The sequence below is a fragment of the Cupressus sempervirens genome, chromosome 1 (assembly GCF_028749045.1).
Source record: "Cupressus sempervirens isolate cs-2001-9-10 chromosome 1, ASM2874904v1, whole genome shotgun sequence".
In the NCBI taxonomy this organism is placed as follows: Eukaryota; Viridiplantae; Streptophyta; class Pinopsida; order Cupressales; family Cupressaceae; genus Cupressus; species Cupressus sempervirens.
In genome coordinates this window covers 47,773,771-47,799,784 of record NC_143118.1, presented here as the reverse complement: position 1 = coordinate 47,799,784, position 26,014 = coordinate 47,773,771, and positions in this window count along the sequence as shown.

Genomic DNA, 26,014 nt, shown 5'->3' with positions numbered 1-26,014 from the left:
CTCTGTCACGATTACGACCCCTAGCACGACCACGTCTAAGATTATCAGGATAAAATATGTTGTTGCTTCTGGTTGTGATAGTCAGAGACAAGGACAAGAAGCTAGAACCTCGACAAGGACTACCCTAAGACTGAGTCTCAAAAAGGACAAGATAATAGGAAGAATGTTGTTCACTAAGGCACAAATGGTCTGATTTAAAGGCTAGAACAGCTAGAGATTATGACCACTGCCACACAAAGTATGACAAGCATTAAGACAAAAACCAAAAAAATTACTTATGAGACGAGACTAGTCAAGGCGTAAGACACAAGTCTTCAGCTAAGTGAAGTGTCGTTGTTTCAGGACTATTTGCAAATAGAGAGTGATAAACAAACATAGAAAAGGATAGTGTGCAAGCCACAGATAGCTAAAATAGACCCAAATTGGTAATGCTGATACAAAGTCTCACGCGAAAAACCTTTACAGGTCGCGCGAAGAAGTTTTACAAGCCGCGCGAAGAAGTTTCTATCTCGTGCAAAGGTCAGTGACAGCAGTTTAATTTCACGTGAAGAAGTTCGCAGGATCACGCAAAGATGCACAACAGCAATTTAATTTCGTGCAAGAAGAAATTGATTTTGCGCAAGGAGCATATAATTTTGTGCAAGATCAAAATGATTTCGTGTGAAAAGGAAGAGCAATTTTACAACAGCGACTAATTTTGACAAAAAAATTTGATCGTTTCAATAACCAGGCAGATAAATAGGTACGTAGAATAGTAAGCGAGTGATTTCAAGCATGTCTAAAAATAATTAGCAAGGGTAAAAGCAACCTTGCGCATGAATAATCAAGTGACTTAGTTTGTGCTAATCCCTAGGAGAGCTATTTGTGTATGTTTTCAAAAGGTTTGGCAATCACGCATACATCCCTAGAAAATAAAAGTTGGCCTCTCTAAGGTTTTTAGTAATAGTTGACTCTACAACTTTTATGACTCACAAGGGTGACCTCCAATCTCGGTGCACCGAGGTTTTGACACAGTCTGAGAACTTAATCTTCAAGAGCTGCTAGGGAGATCTGACAACCCACAATGAACCACACCTATGGAGATTTCTTCCACAAGGACATTTATATAGTGGTTGTCACTACCACGTCAAAAATGGCTATTACCACTCGAAGTTTCGTCAACACAGTTTTTCCTGAAGAGGGATTTGTCTGCTATGGTTAACCCTCTCTAAAGGTGACCAACTCACAATAGTGTACCACAAGGGGACTTAGCTTCCACATTCAAAGTTTTGACACCTTTTCACTTTTAGCCCAATCAAAACAGACAGATTAATCCGACATGCTAAACTAAGAGTATCTCTTAAAGATCTATGATATCAACTCCCAGTGATCTATCAACCTCTCCGAAGAAAGGATGCCTTAATCAAAAATTTGAAGATTCATCTATCTGCGAGATGCTCAAAGTATCCTCCCCACCTACAAGGAATCAATCTTAGAGAGGAGTTTCACTAGGAACCCACTCCCTCAAGATCCATGAATAGTGTTCATGGGGGCTTAATTACTATGTGTGTACAGATGTTAATTCTCGAAAGCAAATCTATCCAAAAGTAGTCAAAGAGAATAAGGTGGTACACTTAAAAATTTAACTAATGCGAGGTGAGTCCAAAGATGTGGAACATTTAACCCCTCACACAAGCCAAAACGAGTCCACAACTTAGAAACTAGTGAATTCTAGAAAGCACAAAAGGGTTGCCTAGTGGAGCCTTTAACACTTCTATCCTTTAGACCCCTCCCCTTTAACGTGGTGTTGATCTTGCAACCACAAGGTGGAACGAGGGGTTGGCAAATTAGTGAGTCCAATAACCCAAGATAGCTAATTAGATCTATCACTAATAACTAAGCTTGCTAGATGAAACTAATAGAGATCACAACCTAGTATCAAATTATGCATGTGTTGTAAAATGAGAACATGGAAAGAAATACACACAAGCTTGACAAGAGAGATGTTCGTTTTAGCTCCACATGAGGTGTTATCAGTCAAAGAGAATTACCTAGTAATCCTCACAATGCACTTAGTAGACGTTTTACCTATTTTTAGCAACTTTATCACGCTTTTCCAATTGTCCTGCAAATCGCTGTTATATTGTTCCAAAAAAATCAGAGAACACATAAAAACTAGAAACCGTGAGTAGTCAGTAGAAAAACCAAAAAATACAAAAATCAATGCAAAAATTACTTTTGTCAGCAGAGTCTCGCACGAAATTCCTGACAGTCCACACGAAGAAGTTTTATGACTCGCGCGAAATTAAATTCGGCTCGTGCAAAGAAACAGGTTTCGCGCGAAGTTTCGTGTGCCCAAGAACTCTCTCGTGCGATACGGAAAGAATCTTCGCGCGAAGATTCTAGATCCTCGTGTGAAAATGAACAGTCTTGCGCGAAGATTCTAGAATCTATACAGAACAGTATGGACAAAGAACAAAAAAAATAATTTAAAAAAATACAGAAAGAGGCCAGAAAAATTGATTTGCAGGCCCCACGGTGGGCGCCAGAAATGTATGCGTGAATATGTGGCCTCTGCTAACACACACACTTCAACACGGTCATTGTATGCAGATTCATCCCGGAATGAACATTGGATTGTTCATCCAAAAATCAGCCAGCAAAGCGACCTGTTGCCTTCTATCTAAAGGGAATTGCTTGTCAGATATCCTCAGATTCGAGGTGTTTAAACAACCAGACCCTTAAGAACGAAAGATTTGAATGCAATTTAAGCTATATGAATGTGCAAGTAATCTAGATGAAGTGCAAGCAATTAATCTAAGAAATAAAAGACATTAAACTAAAAATGTATGCATTATTAAGCTAGATGAATTTAAACTAAGAATGCAAGATGTATGTAAAAATATGAGCAAATGTGAGTATGAATTCCAGCAGCAATTCGATGCAAATTCTCCAAATTTATCCTCCTCTAAAATGAAGAGATGAGGGTCTTTTAAATAGACTTTCCTGGAATCCATCAACAGTTGAGATTGATTTCAATCAACGGTCAGGATTTAAGGTGAAGTTCAGTCATAAAGGAAGATTCCCAAATTAAAGGGAGTTAACTAATTTAATTTGAGTAGAAAAAGGAGTTAACTGATTTAATTTGAGTAGAAAAAGGAGTTAATTGATTTAACTCATTTTTTATCAATAATGAACTGAAAATTTCCTTTTTTGAACTGAAGAGAGATTTTGGTGAAATATTTAATTTAATAAAATGAGATATGCTCTCATAATTGTAGACACCTAAAAACCTTTAGAAAATAAAGTATTTTTATTTTCTGAAAAAGTCCTGATGACATCATCATTTATTAATTAATTATTTAATTAATTAATTAATTAATTTTTATGCCATTAAATCCCTTTATCTTAATTAAAAATATTTAATTAAGGAATCCCTCCCAAAAATGTTTAAATCTTATTTAAACATTATTTCCTTATTTATTAATTATTTAATTAATAAATTGACCAAAAATCCTAAAATAAATAAAATATATATTTTTTGCCCAAAACTTGGCCAATTTCCTTATGACCAATAACCTCTTCCAAAATCTTCTAATCCTTCTTTAATTTCGATTAAAGGCTAATCCCATCATTTCCTACCCCTAATCCCAACTCAAAATATTTAATTAAGATTAAATATTAATCCTCATGTTTATTAAAAAAGTTTTAATAAATATCTCCTCAACCCAAACCCTTGAAATAAATAAAACTTTATTTATTTCCTAAAAATCTAATTTATCCTCATCCTAAGAAGTTCTAGACTCTTCTAGAAAGTCTTCATCCTCATCTTAGGAAATTCTAGACTATTCTAGAAAGTCTTTATCCTCATCCAAAGTCTAGACTCTTTTAGAAGATGTCTTTAAAACTAATCCTAATCCCCTCCTAACCTTGTCACATTCCCTAAACATGAGTTAAAACTTCCTAACCCAAGCCAAAGTTAACAAATATCTCCTCCTTCACCCACCCTCATTAAATGCCATCCACTTGCCTATCCCTAAGCTAATCCTAAACCATCCTAATCCATCCTCTAATCATTTGCACAAGCCTAAGCAAGCTTAAAACCTTCCTAATCAAGTCCAAGTCGAAATTGCTCTCATCACCCTCAAAATATCTCAACCATAAAACTTTATGAAGTCCACTAGGTCATAAATGACTCTTACAAGCCCTTTTATGGCTCTTACAAGTCATTATGAGGGTCTTTATGAATATTTTATCCCTTGAGCCTCCTTTGTTGACTCATCCTTCCCCTTTCCTCCATCCTCTCACCATGTGACATGTGTCACTCCTTGATTGGCTATAAGGAAGCACAATCCATGTGCTCTCCTCTCATGCAATCTGAGCCCTCCATAAGCTTTTTCCCATCCTTGCATCTTAGCCCTCAATCCCTCAAGCCTCTTGCCTATAAATTGGATCCTTCCCCTTTGCAAAATAACACAATCCATGAAGTAAAGTTATAATGCTATTTTGAGAGCCAAATCCATACTAAAGCCATCTATCCACACCAAAAATCCACAATCATCCATTGAAGCCTTTGGAAGCATATTGAGCATACATCCTATCTAGTTAGACAAAGCTACTCAACAAGAGAGCTTCTCATTGAGAGAGCCCATTAATGGCTCATATTTTCAATTGAGAGCTCATCTTAGTCTATCTTGAAGTTTATGAATTTTGTTTAGTTTGTAGAAGCTTTATTTAAATTTGGTTTCTATTAGCATACTAACATTGCTCATATACATTTTGGCACGCCCAGTGGGACCCTGCATGGGTCATCTTCATTAGCTTTTTTAGTCAAAGTTTTGTATGTTATTTGCTGATTTTGGCTAATTTTTCTTGTTTTTGTGATTGGTAGGATTGTATAAATTGGTTTTGTAGGTCCACATGAGCATGAAGAAGACAAAGGAATTCATAATCTATCTCATAGTGTTTGCAGATTTTTCAAGCTTATAGGTGGACAAAGAACTTGAAATTCTTCTTCCTCTTCTTGTCTATATTCTTCTTATTCCATCTACTTCTTCTTCTTCTTCTTGTGGGAGATCTTGGCCATTTTTTTTAAGGAAGCAAAATCATACACACTTCTTTTTAGTGCTTAAAATGAACTCCCAAATCATACTTAAATCCATTGAAAAATTAAAAATTTGCAAGAAAGAAAAAATCTTTTAACAAGTGAAACTAAACCAATCTAATCATTTTCATCCTTGCAACATCAAGGTTTTAGATGCATTCATGCAAAATTAGGAACACTTCATTTTTGGGAATTTAAAAAGAACTTCAAGTTTCCATTTCAAAAGGTTCAAAATCAACACTAAGTGCACACTAAAGTTCTTTTAAAAAATCTCATGAAAACTAAGAGTCCTAAATGGTTGCCAAAATTGTCCTAAAAAGCTTTGTTATTTGTTCCAAACAAATGTCTTGTTGCAAAATCTTGAATGTTTCTTAGGTTTTTTATGCATCAAAACAATCTAGGAATATCATTTTTGGGCTTAAAACATGCAAACTAGAACACAAAATCTTGAATGAAAAGCAAAGTCCAAAGAGTCATTTTCACTTTTGAGTCCAAAAACAATCTTGAATGATCTAAGGTTAAAACAAAGCACTTCAAAGTTCTTAAAACAACACACAAAATCTCAATCTTGAATGCTCAAAGGAAAAAACTTGAATGTTTAATCACTTGTCTTTGAATGCATGTTGCTAAAATCACTCTTGAATGCCATGGATTAAAATCAAATTTTTCTTGAATGCACCTTAATCTCGCTCACACTTTATTTGGGCATAAAAATTGGACAAATCTTGACGTGGAGGACCTCCAGGCGCGCGCTTGGCAATCAAGTTTCACACATCTTTGTTTTGGGCTTAAAATAAACTCACACTCAATCTTGAATGCTTAAAAATCAATGAACATCGCATGGTTTTGATGCATTTTCAATGGCACTCGCATTTCTTATGTTGACGATCTCTCGACTTTCATTATGCTAATGACGCTGTCAAATTGGAATAAACATTGTATCTTAAACATGAGTGCTTGCAAAGTCTAGATCAGAAAACTTAAGCGTTAGTTGGTAAAAGAACAAGCGTGTTTTTTAGCCCAAGATCATCCGAGTCTTTTCTCCCCTTGTCGTCTTTCGAGGCCATCTTGGGTGCATAAGATTAGGATCCAAAATCTTGTCTTAGCTTTTTAGGAGGCCTGCTTGGGGATTTCATCACCCCTTGGGACGACCTCAACTCCAGCGTTCCGGCGGAGTATAAAGATCGGGAGGTGAATCCAAAGACACCTCTCTTGGGATCAAAATTTTGTCACTCGGGCTAAGCCTCAAGGAACTTTATACCCTTGAGAAGTGAAAGAGGAGAAGTGGGTTACCGCTCCTCTCGGCTGTGTGACATCTTTTTGGTTTCATCTACGGATTTGGGCCTCACGTACCTTGTGTATATCGAGGACTCCCTAGCTAAACCAAACTTCATCCTTGTAGAAAGCTTCCTAAGATGTTGGTGTGTTTGACGTGCTTGCTCAAAACTTTTGTCTGCTTGTTTGTTCATAGCTTTTGAATGAATGTTTGCCAATTTTGGTCAAAATCCCAAAAAAGCAGAAATCTCCCAACTCAAGGCATACTTAGCGTAGTCACTGCCTTATCAGAAAATCATCCAAGCTCCCCTGATGCAACCAAATCTATCTAGTTCTTTGCCTTAGAACAATCCCAAATCCAAAGTCTCTCCAAATCATCCCCCCCTAGCCAGCTAGAAACCCAATCCAAAATCACCCAAGCCTTTAAAGAGTTGTTGTCACTTTGCTAGATTTTGCTATCCAATCAATCCTACCAATCAACCACTCTCACCAAGGTTATCCCTTTGACAGAGCATTGTCTAGGGTAATCCAGCTTTGTCACTTGTATCCCTCATCACCTTGAGCTAAAGGTTGGGATCCACAAGTGGTCAATCTCGTGTCATGCCATAGGATCACTAGTCTATCCTTAGGTTGACACAATCTCCACCAATCCAGCACATAGGAAAGCAAAACTCTCACTTTTTGATAGCATATCCTTGAAGTCTTCCATCCACAAGAAAGCCAAAAATATCTAGCCAATCCTCCTTAGGTCTGTCATACAGCTTTGACTCTCCCTAGGAAATCTTTCATTAGCCAATCCAAAATCTGTGCTTAACCCAAATCCAACCATGAGCTTCCGTGTTCATCCATATGCAAGACCCCATCCTGATCAAACTCATCATCAAAGCATGAAGTACCAATCCTATCATGATGTGTTTGGTCCCATTGTCCTTGCTCCCACCACCTCCTATTCCAATGATGATGAAAATCTTGTTGACTATGACGGGTATATTGAAAGCCTTAGAAACATTCCCCCAAGCATCCCCCAAAATCCAAGAGTTATTCCAAACTATCTAGTCATGCCATCTGATATTCCAGCTTCCCCTCCATCACCCCATCAACCAAGCTTCCAATCTTCCACCCCCATCACACTAGCTATTCCTGTCAATCCACCTCCACCTTCGACACACGAGTCTCCAAGGAATCTCCTAGAGGAAATACAAAAAAAGTTGCCTCCAACAGTCGATAAGCCATGTCATCTAATCCAACCATGTGAAGTAGTTAGTGATGAAGCTTCCCCATCTATAATATCACCTCCATCTCCCATAGCTATCATCCCCATACCATCCATCAAATTGCTTAAAATTCTTCCACTTCCCGCAAGCATCAAAACCCCACCACCTATCAAATCCCTCCAAATCCTATCCACATCGCCTCCAAGAATTTCCCAAATCTCTCGTAATGACCCTTATGTATCCATCTTCTACTCACCCATCTCCACTACTAAATCTCCCATCTATCCATCCGCTGCCTTTGAAGAATCCATCCCTTCACCTCCTATCGCACCATCCACTCCAAACCAATCCTATCAAGATCCTGCCCAAAAGCATGTTGACATCCCCCAAAGCATAAATGAAGATATCATCGTACCATGTCTTCCATCCATAGTGCAGTCGCCATCTCCTCCATCTCCAAAACCTCGAGCCATATCTCCTCCAGTACAAGATATCTTGTCATCCCACCAGCTACATCAAGATCCTATCCTTCCATCTCCCCCGCTCCATGCTTCCATCTTACCACCTATCCAAGCTATTCCACCATCTATAATCTACCCTCTTGGTTCACTTACATTCATCCACAGTGGCCCTCTCTTAGCAGAAGAATTAAGAACAGTATCTCCCCATTGCAATACACCTAATAAATCACTTCTACCATTTTCTGCAAGAAAAAAGTTTCCTCAGCTTGTTCAAATGCTCAATCGATGGCATTATCAAGGTCAAGGTTTAGGACCACAAGAGAAAGGAATCAGAGAGCCTATTATTGCACAAAAAAATCTAGGATTTCATGGTCTTGGATATGTATCCAAAGGCTCACCATCTAAAGGTGTTGGTACACCACACCCCCAAACCAAGCCTATCTCCAAGCCCACCATGCCAGCCTCCCATCACTCCTTCAAGAAATCTTATGTCATCCCCCCTCCACCATCTTTGCAACCCAAAACAACCTACCATATCCCCCCTTCATACGCTAAATCCATTTTGGGTCCCTATGTCCCAAAATCTACCATCCTCCATCCTCCTATCAGCCATCATAAAAATCCTGTTCCATCCATTCCTATGCAAGATCAACAAAGGCACATATCAGGGCACATCATCCATCATCATCCCCCTACATGCTCTTTCATATCCTCTCCATCCCACAAAGCTTCTCCTAACCATCTTCCCAAAGCTTACCATAGCAATGTGAATGCCAACTTCAAAATGCATAAAGCTAAAAATCCACATCCTAGGCAATCATATGTCTATTCTAAAAGACATACTCCAAAAAGGAAAAATCCAATCAAAGAATGCAAAACAATGCAAAAGCCTATGAAAAGAAAATCCAAAACCATGTGGATCCCCAAGAAAAAAGTTGAAACCCAATGCATAATGGCATCCACCATTGCTAATCCCCCATCTAGTGACTCATGTCCCCCATCTCCTAACTCCATCTTGGGTGCCTATATCCCCAAGCACGCTTCCACAAATCCTCCATCACGTCCGCATCTACCATCTATCCCCCATATGCTCTTTTCACACCCATCCCAACATGTGCCAATGTTGCTCTTGCAAGCATCCCCATCTCATGCTCCTTTCAAGCATTTTCATTCCTCCATCTCCTACCATCAATCCCATCTAATCCGATCTATTGCATAAATCACACATCCGGTGTACCAACAGCTAGCAACAAAATTGAACATTCCAACAGCCAGTGAAAAATCCCAAAAAAAGCCAAAATAGCTGAAGAAAGCCAAAATCATTCCAGCTAAGTCCAAAGTCAAAAAGTCAAAAAAAGAAAAGAAAAATAAAGCGTCCACTGGTGAAAACTTGGCAATTCAAGCGCCTTGGACAAGTACCATGATGAAAACTTGGCAAACAAGTGTCATGCGTAATCCCGCCATCACCAGCTTAGCCTATCACCCTCATGCTTTTGGTCATCTCTTGACATCCAACTCCATCTTCCAATCTATCCACCTATCCTCCATCCTCTAGCTTCCATCTCACACCATCCACTAATCTTATGCAGCTTCAACCAATCATCTCAGCTATCATCCATCTCCCTAGCCCCTTCAGCTTTTTCCATCCTAGCTTCAATCCTATCACATCCATCATAAGACCTCCTTCTGCATGTTATCTTCTGATTGGGGGCACTATTTTCCTTGGAGATCTTGTCTTGTCCATCCTCCCTTGTCATTGGTATCTAGCTCTAGGCTATCCTCATGCAAACCCAATGTCATCTCTTTATATCCATCATAATCCTAGCTATCTACCATCCTATCCAACCATCTCATCCTTCTCCTCTAGCTATCCTTGGTCACAAAATCTTTCATCATCATTGGATGCATCCTGCCAAATCCATATCTTTTGCTATCACCCCACCCTTAGCTTTCGCATCTTGCACAACATCGAACCATCTCGCTATCCTATCATCCTGAGCTTTTGCCTGCTTGTAACTATCTTGGTCAACTTCAGCTTGTAAATATCTTGGTCCGTCAGCTTGTACATCCTCTTTAGCTTAGTACCATTGTATCTATCTAGCTTTTGTATCAGTTCCTCCTTGATTAGCATCTTGCACACATCGCACAACACTTGGTTAGCTATTCCAACGCATCCTTTAGCTAGATCTCATATCACCAAAGTGTTATCCTTCTTAGTTCAGCTTGTCAGACGCATCACCCATCTAGATCCATCAGCTTAGGTGCTCTCCGATAGATCCTTGTAGGATATAGCTTTCCTCATGTCTGATCTTGGTCCGTTAGTACCTCGTCCTACCCATCTCGTTGGCAAACAGTTCTCTTTTGGATTTTCACTTTCTTTTGATTTGGGATCTTCCCTTTTGGGTCTTGAAGTATCTTTTCCAAGCAATCTCCTTGTTCCCTCCTCAAGGTTGCCACGATCTTCCATATCATGGTATGTTGCGAATGGGGCAATTAGAGCGTAAGGTCTTGATCATGTCTTTTGCTTGTTTTCTTTTCTGCTTGTGGGTTACCTAGTGTCGTTTCCACACTGCTTCCTCTTGGATTCATGTGTGATGCTGGGGCAATCCTTGTGTGTTTGTTTTGAGTTAGTTTGTCAGTCCTTTGGATGGTTGGTGAAAAGGCCTTGATGTTCTTGGTAACCTTGGCAATTAACCAATAGTCCTATAGCAAATCTAGTGCTCAACTACATGGTGGTACTTCTCTTTGAAGTATCCCCCTGCTCAAAAAGCTTCAATGGTTTTCCTTCATCTCCATTATCCCCCATCCATATCCAGCATCTGTCTCTCCTACCCCAGCTGATGCATCAATATCTCTTTGAATCACTCATCACTCTTAGCTTTAGGGATCCACAATCCTAGTCTTAGGGATCCACCAATCCAAATCAATCCACCAAGCCTCATCTTTCGAGATCCACAATCCTTGTCCTAGGGATCTCCGAAACCCATCTTCCGCCAATCTGACTCTTTGAAATCCTATTGCATCAGCTTTTTTAATCCCCTCATCCATCTCCCTATCCTGGATTCCTTTTTATATAGCACTTCGCTCCTTCATCCTCCACCTTCCCTAAAGTCTTAAGCTTGCTTCCTCTTGTGCCTCTGATTCTCCTTTATCATTCTCCCATAGTGAGAGTTTGAGCTAATTTAGCCCCTTCTCTTTGCCAATCTAAGTTTCCTTGCTCATCCGAGATTCTTGTACTTTTCAAGAAGCCATCGAGCCTCGCTTTCTCTCCTTGCTACCTTCTTGAGGGGGCATCTCACAGTCCATTCTCTCCTCTTCTGCTCTAGCCTTGGGCATCTTATTTTCTTATCTTTGATGTCATGCCACTTGTGGCATCACATCAAAGAGGGGCAAAATGTAGACACCTAAAAACCTTTAGAAAATAAAGTATTTTTATTTTCTGAAAAAGTCCTGATGACATCATCATTTATTAATTAATTATTTAATTAATTAATTTTTATGCCATTAAATCCCTTTATCTTAATTAAAAATATTTAATTAAGGAATCCCTCCCAAAAATGTTTAAATCTTATTTAAACATTATTTCCTTATTTATTAATTATTTAATTAATAAATTGACCAAAAATCCTAAAATAAATAAAATATATATTTTTTGCCCAAAACTTGGCCAATTTCCTTATGACCAATAACCTCTTCCAAAATCTTCTAATCCTTCTTTAATTTCGATTAAAGGCTAATCCCATCATTTCCTACCCCTAATCCCAACTCAAAATATTTAATTAAGATTAAATATTAATCCTCATGTTTATTAAAAAAGTTTTAATAAATATCTCCTCAACCCAAACCCTTGAAATAAATAAAACTTTATTTATTTCCTAAAAATCTAATTTATCCTCATCCTAAGAAGTTCTAGACTCTTCTAGAAAGTCTTCATCCTCATCTTAGGAAATTCTAGACTATTCTAGAAAGTCTTTATCCTCATCCAAAGTCTAGACTCTTTTAGAAGATGTCTTTAAAACTAATCCTAATCCCCTCCTAACCTTGTCACATTCCCTAAACATGAGTTAAAACTTCCTAACCCAAGCCAAAGTTAACAAATATCTCCTCCTTCACCCACCCTCATTAAATGCCATCCACTTGCCTATCCCTAAGCTAATCCTAAACCATCCTAATCCATCCTCTAATCATTTGCACAAGCCTAAGCAAGCTTAAAACCTTCCTAATCAAGTCCAAGTCGAAATTGCTCTCATCACCCTCAAAATATCTCAACCATAAAACTTTATGAAGTCCACTAGGTCATAAATGACTCTTACAAGCCCTTTTATGGCTCTTACAAGTCATTATGAGGGTCTTTATGAATATTTTATCCCTTGAGCCTCCTTTGTTGACTCATCCTTCCCCTTTCCTCCATCCTCTCACCATGTGACATGTGTCACTCCTTGATTGGCTATAAGGAAGCACAATCCATGTGCTCTCCTCTCATGCAATCTGAGCCCTCCATAAGCTTTTTCCCATCCTTGCATCTTAGCCCTCAATCCCTCAAGCCTCTTGCCTATAAATTGGATCCTTCCCCTTTGCAAAATAACACAATCCATGAAGTAAAGTTATAATGCTATTTTGAGAGCCAAATCCATACTAAAGCCATCTATCCACACCAAAAATCCACAATCATCCATTGAAGCCTTTGGAAGCATATTGAGCATACATCCTATCTAGTTAGACAAAGCTACTCAACAAGAGAGCTTCTCATTGAGAGAGCCCATTAATGGCTCATATTTTCAATTGAGAGCTCATCTTAGTCTATCTTGAAGTTTATGAATTTTGTTTAGTTTGTAGAAGCTTTATTTAAATTTGGTTTCTATTAGCATACTAACATTGCTCATATATGCTCTCATAATTACCTTTTCTATTTAATTAAATAATCTTTTAATTAATAGAGACACTTTTCTTATTTAATTAAATAACTTCATTTAATTAATTAGGAATGACTTCCCATTTAATTAAATAACTTTGTTTAATTAATTAGAAGTAAGTACTCCATTTAATTAAATAATTTCATTTAATTGCTTAGAAATACCTTTCCCATTTAATTAATCAAGATAGGCGTATTTATTAAATTAAATAAATTTAATTTCATAGTACATTAGCCTTAAGATATAATTTAATTTAATTAAAGTATAAATACTTAGTAATTAAATTAAATATTAATCAATAGGTTTAATGTGACTAATATGAGTAAATACTATAGGAATTAAATAATAAGCATGATGAATGCAGATCAGGGTTTTCTGCATTTGACAATTAAGACAAGTAGCGAGTAGTAGAATAAGAATTTGCCTAATGGAATAGGACTTTAGGATTGATCAAAAATAGACTAGATTTGATTGAGATGGCAATGAGCCAATTTTGGGGTATTACATCTTTTGATTGAGTGAAAAGGGGGGGTGTGTACTGTGTTTTTTCTGTCTCTCTATTGTGCTCTTTTCATTTCTGCATCATGAGTTTTAAATGTCCTCCTCTAACTTCACACAACTATTCTACATGGAAAGATATTGCATGGAGTAGATTAATGGAAAAAGGATATAGTCTTTATGTTGATGGTACAATTACCAAACCTACTGATGCTAAAGAACTCATTGATTGGCAAAGACAAGACCACAGGCTTTAGGTGTTATCAGGAGTTGTGTACAAGGGGATCTTCTCTTTCACATTAAAAATTGTTCAGAATCTAAAGAAGCTTAGGATAAACTTGAATAGTTGTATGGTAAGGTGGATGAAGAAAAGGGATTTCAGATTGAAGATGATCTACTTCTCTTGGATCTTAAGAATTATGACACAATTCAGGATTACATCATTAAAGTCAATGAGTATAGGGCACTTCTGAAAGATTGTGGAAATTCCATGAAGGATGACAAGTTGATTCATCATATCTTGAAGCGGCTACCTTCTGAGTATGCCAACTTTGTTTCAAGTTTTAATACTCACAGGTTGACCATGGAATCTGCTTACCAGAAGCCTTCCTTTGATGGATTTGCAAACATGTTGATTTTTGAACAATCTCACTTGGTGGATTTTGGACTTTTCAAGTCATCTAAGACCAAAGCCTTGTTGGCTAGTGATGATCACAAATCAAGTCAAGGGGGAAAAAGAAACAACAACAAGAAGTAGTGGAAGTAGAAAACACAATTTGAGATTCAACAATCCTCCTCTCAACAAGGCGGTTCTTTTTCAAACAAGAAGGGAAGTAATGAAAAGAAGGACAAACTCTTTTGTGCATACTGCAAAAAGCCAAATCATGATGAGCATCATTGCAAGACAAAAAGAATTGATGAGTTAGAAAATCTACTCAAGAAGAACAAGATTCAAGTGCCAGGTACTTCCAAGGATTCTACTCCTACCTCTTCAAAAAGTAAAGGTCAAGCACTTATGGCAAACACAAGTTCTTCAGAATGGATACTTGACTCAGGTGCCTCTTACCATATGGGTTCTTCAAAGGAAGACTTTTCTTCATTGAAGCAGTCAAAGGTGCCACACATCTTTGTGGGAGATGAGACTAAGATGGAAGTTGAAGGGAAAGGCCATGTAGAAATGGAAGATGGGGAATTCAAAGATGTTCTCTACGTTCCAAATCTAAGCTCCAATCTCCTATCAGTTTACCAAATCACTCACCTTGGAGATGGTCATAAGGTTGAGTTCCTTCCAGATTCAATGATGGTGCGAAGTCTCAAAGATGATTCATTAGTAGCAGTGGGGAAAGTCAGTGATGATAAGAGGTTATACTCCTTCTCCCACTTTGTGCCTAGGAGTCCTTCCCAAGCCTTGTTGCTCACTCTACTTCACAAATCAACTTATGGCATGAGTGCTTTGGTCACCTTGACTTCTGCTCTCTTCAGCAACTTTTCTCTAAACATATGGTCAAAGGTCTACCTAATATCAGCTTTTCTAAGGGAGAGTGTTCATCTTGTTCAGTGGATATGAATCTCAAGGAGAAGTATGATAAAGGGAAGTCTTCTTGAGCTCTAGTTTTTCTTTAGCTAGTTCACATGGTATTAGCAAGACCCTTTACAGTGACTTCAGACAGCCAAGGCCGCTACATACTCTTATTTGTTGATGACTTTTTGAGATTCACTTGGATCTTCTTCCTTCATCATAAGAATGAATTGGTCCATAAGCTTCAAGAATTCAAGACTCATGTTGAACACAAGTCAAGGAAAGCCATCAAAGTACTAAGGGTGGACAATGAGAACAGATATGTAGACATAAGACTGAAGAACTTTTGTAGAATTGAGGGGATTGATCTTCAGAACTCACTAGCATTCAGTCTACACAAGATAGATGTTGCAACTATGAGGATTAGGACTCTCAAGACCATGACAAGTTGCATGATTAAGGCCAAGTCTCTCGATCCTACACTTGAAGTTGAAGCCATTAGCAGTGCTACTCACATACTTAACAGATCTCCTCATCCAGCCTTAGATGGCAAGACTCCTTTTGAGGCATGGTGCGGCAAAAAACCAATTGTGAGTCACCTTAGAGTCTTTGGTTGTCCAGCATGGGCAAACCTATCTTCCAGGAGTTGCAAGGCACCGGCACCTAGGCCTTGTACTTTCATCGGTTATGAAGACAATGTGAAGGCTTACAAACTGATGGATCCAGAGAGACATGCAATTTTTGTGGAGAAGGATGTTCATTTTGAGGAAAGTTCTCCCAGCTTATACTCTACTCCTCTCCACACATCATACACAATGGAAACTAATAGTGACACTAGCGATAGTGGTTCAACAAGTTCAGACATGTGGGGTTTTATCAACATTTGCAATGAGAGGTCACATCAGTTCAGTCCACATGCTTACATTGCCACAGTGAAAGGTCCATCACATCATGGTACATCTCGTCTTCTAGCTCCAAATTCAGTTGACTTGGGAGATAGACTTGAGGACTTACATCTTCTCATTGATGAAGGTGATCCTTCTACAGTTGTTGCAAGGGCTCACTCTTACCCTCATGTCCATTCTCTACATGATCAATCTTCACAGGTTGGCATGATTGTGGATCCTTATGAACAGTAATTAGTGGAGGTCTCTTTGTTAGTAGAGGAGACAAATGGTTTAGTGGAACAAGTTCAATAGACATCCTTTCCAGATTTGCATTCATTCTTTTCAGCACAATTGGAAGGGGTGAACTTCAGCATCAGCACAGGGATACTTGAGCAAGTTTCATGGCCACCATACATCTTCAGGACTATACCTTTGCCTTTGTTTCTTCCTAAGGGGAGGAACACCATTCTGCATTCATGGACCAGCTTCTTCATCAGAGTGGTTTTCACTTGTTGGCATTCTTCTTTTTGGGGGGGAGCCTATTATGTCTCTCTTCCTTCTTTCATTCTCTTTTGTATATACTGGATGTATGTTGTAATGGGGGGGTCTTGATTACTCCATCCATTGATACATCTTATTTATCTCTCTTTTTGGGGGAGGGTTTTTTCCATGAGGTTTTCCCTCTTTCCCTACTTTATGAGAGATTACATTTTCATTATGTACATGGATACCTAAAATGGCCTAGTAGCCAAGACCCATTATGCATCTTCATCCTAGTTTCATAAGCTTAAGGGCATTCCCCTAAGTTGCACTTAAGGGGGGGTGTTGGTGTAAATAAGTATTTACTTATTACACTTACTTAAGTTTACTTAGGTTAATGTATTATTTTATTATTTTTATTTGTGAGACACTTAGGAGTTTGCGCACCTTTGTGAGTTGTCATGTAGACAACATAGGAGTATGCAACTCTATTTTAGCACATGGTGTCTACAACACTGTTTTGTGTGTCACACCCTTGTAGGATTATCCTCTTATGATCACACTTACTTTCGTGCTTAATGGAGGATAACCCATATCTGGTGGACATGTGCTTGGTTGTATGACACATCATGGTGTTGATTACGAGGCATTCTAGATGTATCTCAGAGGCCTTTATATACAGGCACTCCTAGTGTAATTTTACATGACATTGCATGAATTACCATATTGAATTCATTGTCATTTTGATCATACTCTCTCTCTCTCTCTTTGGTCTACTATGTGCTTGTGTTTGAGTTCTTAGTTCCTGGGTGAATTTTGCCCTTAGGAAAATTCTTACACAAACAATCTATAAGCTACTGTATGGTGAAATTTATTCATAACTATACCCTATAGTCTTGCAAACAATCTATAAGCTATTATAATACATTTTTAGGTTAGATAAAAATAGAGAAATCAAAACAAATACATACATATGAAATCAATTTGAAGATTGAAAACCAGATATATGTGTCATGTGTTGTGTTTGTGTTGCAAATTAGTGTTGATAGGAAGTCATCCTGAGAAGATTGGTGCCACAATTTGTATTGCTCAAATGTGATAAGGGTTATAGTGTTCTTTAGGGTTTCATTGTACATACAATTTTTGTTGTGCATTTATGTGTGTGTGTGTACATATATATGATCCCTGGCCTAATTTAGGAATGAAGAGAAGGGGCAGAGGGTTGTATGCTAGTGCATGTATATATGTTTTATTAGTGTACATACATTGTGCATGTACATGTTTACATGGCATCTAGCTCAAGGTTAGAGGATATACTAAATGAATGCATGAATGCCATAGAATTATTGAAGTCTCAACATAAAGATAAGGAGAAGAAATGAGTTTGGTAATTCACTTTGCTCTAGTGTTCAATATTTTGGTGATTTCCTCCTACTTCGGATTCAATTCACCCCTCTCTTACATTTTTTCATTTCTCTATATGTACCAGGTATGTAGATCATGCTTAAAGAACCCATCTTTAAGTATGGTTTGGATTGCCTAGGTTAATGTAGAAAACGTTTTAGGTTAGGGGTTTTTGAAATTGTTTACAGAAAATGTTGGAAAGGGGTCAGTCGATTAAATAGTAGAGTTTAGTAGCATGATTAGTGGAGTCATTTGAAGCTTGTCCATATAAACTAGTATAGTCTCAAAGCCAGACTGGGAGATCAAAACATAAAAGTATGACTTTTTGGAGGGGTGAAAGTGGTTGGGACAATTCATATATTGAGGGCTTATTAGAAGTATTGAAACCAATGTCTCGATCACACACCTAAGGTATGGGACAAAGAAAGGTAGCTAGGCTCAATGCCATAGATAGGTCAGTCGATCTCATTGATCCATATCAGAGACCACGGTTAGTTCCTTACTCACAGAATAAGATGTGGGGATGGAATTAGTACAAAAAAAAAGTCATCTCGAGAAGATTAGTGCCACAATTTTTGTTACTCAAATGTGATAAGGGTTACAATGTTTGCATACAAAGTTAAATCAAATAAGGAACAAAAATCGAGCATATAATGCAAGCATACAATCGACCCTCAAATGCAATAAGGGTTAGCCTTTCCAAGATTTCTCCTCTCAACCCTAACCCAAACTCCTACCCACAATCTGTCATACAAAAACAAAATGAATTCTTTCATCTTTTTTTTAACATGATCTCAACAACATCAAAATTTTGATGAGAAACTTAACTATTGTCAAAATTTTGATGATAAACTTAACTATCATCAAAATTTTGACATTGTTGGGATCATATTTTTAAAAATGAATTTAACAAGCCAAATTTTCCTATCATAAAAATTTTTGGTCAAAAATGCAGGCCTAATGTACTAGTGTTATGTCCTGATATGACAGAGAGAACTATTGGAATTATTATTTGAGGTGTTACATTTTAGAATTGCATGAGATGAGAATCATGGAGATTGTTGGATACTGAGATGAGAATTAGAATGAAACTAAGGATATTAATGAAGATATCTTATTGAACATAGAGGGAGTTGATTGACGAAAGTCAAGTGTTTTTGGATTGTATGGTAACTAGAGGTGTTTCCATCAATGCCAAAGAGGGAGATTGTTGGAAACTACAATTGGAACAATTGTTATGTTGTCATTGGTGTCAAACTTTATTGGTAAGACAATTGCTACTTGAGTAGAGTTCCAGATCAAGATGATTGATGAAGAGAATTTGAGAAGAAGAGATAACAAGAAGACCTATTGGAAAGGTTGAGTTATGTGGAATTACAATGGAGACTTGGTTAGTTAGACTTTGACAAGATAATGTGTTATTTAATCATAACACTAAGTGGAGAAGATAGTTGAGTTGAAGCCTAGAAAAGATGATTAATGAAGGACAAAACTCATAGGCTTAACTAAGATTTAAAGTAGAAGATTAAGGAACTTATAGTTGAAGTTGAGTTGTCCGAGTGTTGACCGAGTGAGCAATAGAAGGCGAGAAAATATAGTCTCGACCAAGCACCAATAAAGATAGAGTATCAGAAAAGTTGGACCGAGTACCAGTAAATGGACCAAGCAAGATAGTCAATGATGACTGAGTTATCTACTGATGATCGAGGTTGAAAAACACAATTTTGGCCGAGTGTCAGCATTTATTATTTTGTGAATGAATTGAGATTCATGGTTGACATAGTTGAATTCTTGAAATATGTAAAGCGTGTTGAAGATAAGGATTGTTGAGTTGGATTATTTAATGCAGAGAAACCATGTTTGAGCATTTCCAGACATGGAATCAATAATAAGTTTTGAGAAGTTTCTAAAAGATGAAGGAGGAAATGAAATCATGGAAAGATTTGATGAATCTAACCTAAACCTAATATCAACAGTAATGTTTAAGCGGCAAAAGATCAAAGCTACTTATTTAAAGAGGCATAATAACTAACCTAGTAAGGTTGGAGCAGTCTTTGATTCTGTTGATTGATGAATTTAAGCAGAAGGTTGAACAATAAAGAGTTGAGGTGAAGAGTCATTGCTTGAAGGGATGCCAAGTGAATAAGTGAGGAAGATGATAATGAAGGTCAATCAATGAATCAGTTGTTGAACTAAATTGTGATATGTATTTGCAAAGTGAGTTGTAGTTATCAGATCATCCTATTGTTACTTTCTAACCATTGTATCAGTTGAAATCCTTTAATCAAAGTTGACCTAATAGTCATCTGTAAATCCTTTAATCAAGGTGATATTCTAATGGAATGTTCTTAAGTCCTCTAACAAGGCCACTCCTAAAAAAGTGATTAAATCCTTTAATAGGGTCACAACCAACAATGTATATTGTAACCTTTAACAAGGTTGGCTCCTAACAGAGCTCACTTCAGAAGAGTGAAAAATTGGTGACATGTTACTGGTAGTTTTTCCCAAATTAGGTTTTCATGTTAAATCTTGGTGTCTTACTTTTGTGGATGTTATTTGAGATGATTTGTCATTTAATGTTCTACATTTTGCAAGTTAAGTTATTACTGGGATAGTGGACAACAAATTTATATTATAGATAAGTTGCTTTAGAGACCAAGCTACTTAATGAACATATCTAAGTTGTTTCATGAGCTCAAAAGTTTTATTGATACATCTAGACCTGAGGATAACTGATTCATCCCCCCCCCCCCCCCCCCCCCGCACCGACCTCGCCGCACCGCCCCTCCCCCCCCAGTTATTCTAAATCATTCTAACATCAAGTGCCAACTCAACCTCCATTTCTAACAATTGGTGTGTGTGTGTGGCTATGAAGGGGTTTGACTTAGTCAATCCCCCATTGTGGTAATTTTCACCTCTACAAATAGTCCTTAAAAATAATTTTGTGTGTATGTAGTTTTCATGAAACCTAGATTATAGATCTAGAATGGAAAAGAGCTAGAAAATGCTAAGAATCTACTCTATAAGTAAAACCCTAGAATGTAAATACGAATGTGTGTAAAATATGAAGAGACAAAGATCATATCTACACATAGCATAGAAAGCATACCAAGCCTTCAAGGCTAAAGTACTCTATTGTCATCATGATCCTCTTGCATCTCCATGGTTTCATATAATGATTGAATGAATGAATTGAATGAATGTTGATGAAGAACTCATTTTGCAATGAAAGAATTAGATTCATCCCTTAGCGTCTACCTTGGAATTTCTCTATGTTAGATTGGGGTCTCCATGAGCACTTGTATCTTGCTTCCATCATGTGAAAATGAGGCATTTGAATTATTTTTATAACAACTTTCATAAATTACCCTCACAAGATTCAGTTGTGCTAAGTGGGAACTAAATGAAATTTGAAATATGATCGGGACCAAAACTACCTAACCACCAAGAAATAGGTCAACCGAGGTTAGCCTATTTTGGAATGGGTCAACCAAGGCTGACCTAGATTGCCAAGGAGACCATAGTATTGGGTTTGTAACCTAGGATTTTGGGATAGCATAAGGTCGAAGTATAATGTGCATCATGGACTAAGAAGATGAGATTACATTCATGAACTAGGGCCTAGAAAGAGGAGGATGCATAGAAATTAGATCCTCATCCCATGAGTGAGAAAAGGGGGAAATTAAGGTGGATGTGTTAGGTCCTACCTCAATTTCACCTAGGAGAAAGAGAAAGGAAGGGGCAAATGTGTGATCCAAGTGCATTTGTATAATGCAAAAATATTAAAGAGGAGCCAAAAGGTCATAAATTGAAGTTCTTCCAATATAAGAGGGTACAACTATTAGAATTTTTTAAAAATGAATCAATGGAATAAGGAGGCAAAGAACAATACCATTATAAAGCTTTGTCTCAAAAATTCCTACTGAAAAACTTAGTCATGAACCTATAGTCATCTACAAATCCACTACATAAGGTTTGAAAGGCTCTAATATGAGTCACACTATCACCCTTGGAATCTCAACAATTTGCAGAAAAAAATGACTTAGATGATATCCAAGGACATAGGATTGGCAATATCATACGTAGGAATATTGAATTTGGATTGAATCAATGGAGTGAGTTGTTGTATGGAAAATTCAATTGGAGATAGGATATTAATTATGGAGTCAGTGGAAGAAATAATAGGAGGAGAAATGTTGGAAATATTAGAAAAAAATTGTTGGATGTAGAAGGAATATTTGAAGAAGAATAAAGAAAATTAGGAGCATTAGTAGAAGAGGTATTTGAATATGAAAAATGAAACATTATGACGTGAAAGCATTTTTGTACGTAATGAAACTCATGGAACATTCATGGGAAGAGAAGAAAGATACAATTAGAGAGATTCAAATGTGCAGAATTAAAAAATTAAATTGAGGTTGTAATGAGTGGTAGAGCATAAGTGGAGATACTAGAGATGGAAGTAAAGATGGGAATAGAGGTTACAAGATGTGTAGTGGATGGAACGTAGCTTAATTCTTGAGCACAATCAGAAATAGGTTTTACATTAGAATAAATAAGGTCGAAAATATAATCCCAAAGGTGAAGCACATGTTTATAATTGTGAATGAGCTTCCTCAAGGCTTCTAAAGCTGAAATAGTTTTGGGACTATGATTCTCTTGAGCCAACCAGTGTTCTTATTTTTCTTTACAAATGCAATGGATCTACAATTGCCAAATCATAGACCATGGATGTAATTATGCTTGATATGCTTGATATACTTGATGAAGGAGAAGTAGTGATGATGCATGTAGATATTCTTCCTTGGTGACAAAGTCCTCTAAATCTCTTATGAAAAAAGAAGCTAGATCTATGGAAGGAAATACGTGTTTGATTGAATGGATGGACGTCTTCAGTGAATTCTTACTTGTCTTGCTTGAACTCCATGAATAGACCTTTAACTTGACAGATTTCTTGCAAAATTGTAGTATGATTACACACATGGTGGATGAAAAAATAAATTAAGAATGCCTCTGTAAATAGAGATTTGGGGCTTCAAAATTGAGAGGTGTTAGGAAAAGTGAAAAAAACCCAAAATGGACCTTGAAATCCTGCAAGCTTACAACCTTGAGTATAGTTTGGCCTCATTCTATATTGTTATAGGTCAACTTGTGGGACCTATACTCGAGAAGGTCCACTTTACAGGAAAATATTAGAGATCTCAGGCATGTAAACAACTTAGAGGAAAATTGAGAAGAAATGCAGAAAATCAAGCATAAATGCATCCATGTTCTAGGAGATCACTAAAATGGGGTCTAATAAGTCCTTGAGAGTCCAAAATAATAGGTGCTAACTTTTAGGATATTGTAGATTCAACCTTTGATCTTTACCATAGTAGATGCAAATACAATACTAGTTTATTTTAACAAAGAATATTTGGCATTATGTGTGTGTTTTGTAATCATTTCATCTAGGATTTAGAAGACACATTCAAAAAATGAAAGAATAACATTAACAAAAGACATGAGGCCTACATGATCACCAGAATATTTACTTACATGCATAGAGAATTTCAAATAAAAAAGGGGTATATGATAATTTGGTATTGTGTATAATTATGTGAAATTTTTTCGTTTGATTCTATAATTTGGAGTTTATTTTCATCAATATATATAAATGATCTTTTAGTACTTATTGTATTTAAATGATATTCATAGAAAGGAAGTGAGTCTAGACTTCCCTATTACGACATTTACTAATATAATTTAAATTATTTAAAGAAAGAATACACACACACACACATGTATATGTGTGTGTGTGTGTGTGTGTGTGTGTGTAGACACACACACACTACACATATATTAATATTATATTTAAATTGTGTGAATACTATTTTCTAAGTAATGATTATACACACACACACACACATCTAGGGGAGAGAACCTAGTACTTGAACACCCTAACTTCACGCTTATCAAAATCCTACATAAAAAACTCAAATCACTCCCATTTTTTTACAGCAACTTACTTGGTGATTCGCCTACCTATAATTAAGGTTTCAAGTCCACGTTACCCATTATGATGCCACATCATCATGATTTTTGCCAAGTTGTCCAAAATAGCCCAAATAAAAAGTGAGGCCAATGGTCGTGCATAAAGGGTACCCATAGTTGAACAATTGATGTGACATCACATTATTGGTTAATTTGTATAACTAAGGGTACATTTTATTCAATCTTGGGTAATTAGCATTGTACTAATAACTTTAAAGTCACAAGTATTGTTATAATGTTGTAAAAAAAAATTAGATATTAAATCAATAAGTATTGGTATCAAGTGAACAACTCCTATCACAACTATTGGAACACGTTCAAGTATTGGGTCCTCTCCCCTATACATATACACGAGCTTTATTTTGAAAGAAATATAATCGTTACTTAAAAACTATTATTCACACAAGTTAAATAGATATAAATCAATTAACTGATTAGATATTGGTAATGTTTTCAAAGAAAGCCACTTATAGAGCTTTGCCATTTTCTTCTATTTTTAAAGCTTTTGGCATCGTTCTTCAACTACAAATGATTTCGCTGGTCTCATGACACATGCATGCATTATTTTCTTGCTTGACTAGTTTCAAAATCAAATCACAAGCCATTCGGTGAAAATGAAACAAGAAAGGAATAAATAATACACTTTTCACAATGATTATAGTTTGTCTATATATGCATAGGATTCCCATCTTTCTCAGTCATATTCAAGAAAGAAAAGGTTGGCATCTAAAATTTATGCAACACAGTTCAATCTTAGGTACGTTAGACAAAGATGTTGGCAAATAAAATAGTTTACTCATACAGTGCACTGGTGCACAGCTCATACATAGACAATGGCAACTGCGTTTAAAATCCAAATCAAATCATTCAACCATGGACTGGAGGTTTGATGTATTTTGAAGACAAATTGTACTCATCATATTAAAAAAGTGGACATGTTTGCTGAATACTAGGGAACACTGGAGGAGATGGATATACAATTTGAACTGTTATATGGGGTCTGACATAAAATTTGATCTCTGGTTTATTTCTGTTTGCTGAGAAGCAGGTGAACTATTAAAAGTTGTACTAGAGAAGCCTGGATTGGCTTCCTTTTTATAAATTGTATGCAGATAACTTTTGACATCCCTGTACATGTTTGTCATTGCCTTTTTTTTTACAAACTAACCAAACTCTGGTCAGGTCTGCTGTGGTTTGGAAGAAAAAACTGAAGAGCCTTGATGAGATGGATTTTACCCAAGCGTCTGATTGGAAATTTGATGTAGAACCCAAGATTGGATATTGTTTCTCTTTAGGAGCCAACGCTCACAAAGTCTCTTTAAGGATGGCTTAGAATTTAAGTATTGCTTTTAACATTGAAGGAGATAATGTATGGGACAAACTTTTTAAAGTAGATTTTTTATATATTTAATAAAAGGAGGTTATATTGGTGTAATAATGAAATTCACAGACTTGTGTTATTTCTTAATAATGTGTCTCTTTTTCTCTCCCTTCTATGGAGAACATATTATCTTTATGTTGAGTGTGTAATTAGTTTTTGAGATTTGAGCAAGTTGTGTTTGCTTGTAATTTTGAACTCAAAGTGATTTTACATATTATCATCAACTCAACTCAACTCAATTAAAGATTGAAAAGATAAATGATACAACAATTAAAGTGAACTAAAATATAATATGTATATTAAATTAGGAGTCTTAGTAATAAATTATTTATAAAAGGAAAATTATATTAGTGTAGAGGAAGAATGGGAACTTGGGCTCTCACCTTTATTATAAGACCTATGGATTCGAGAGGAGGTACTAAGCAAGGGAAACATGTGGAGAGGGAGGGAATTAACTAGAGAGGGGGGACAGATTAGAGAAAGATAGAGGGGAGAAAGGTGAGTAATTGGAGAAAGGGAGAGAGGGGTAAGGAAAGTTCCTTTTATAGTCCACATTACCAACCATCTATTTTGGGTCTTTGTAGGGTGTAATATGAGACTACCATGTACTCTTTGTGGGAGTCACCTAACTATGCTACAACTAAGGTGCACATACCTTACCCCCATGGGACTTGAACTTGTGACACCTCTTTCAAGAGAGAAATTTCTTCACCACTAGGCCAATTTAGTTTGTAAAAGGAGAGAGAGGGGAGAGAGGGGTGGGCTACCTGGAATGAGAGATTGAGAGGTAAACGAGGATGGAGGGGTGGGCTAACTAGAATGAGAGATTGAGAGCTAAACAAGGAGGGAGGGAATGACCTAGACAG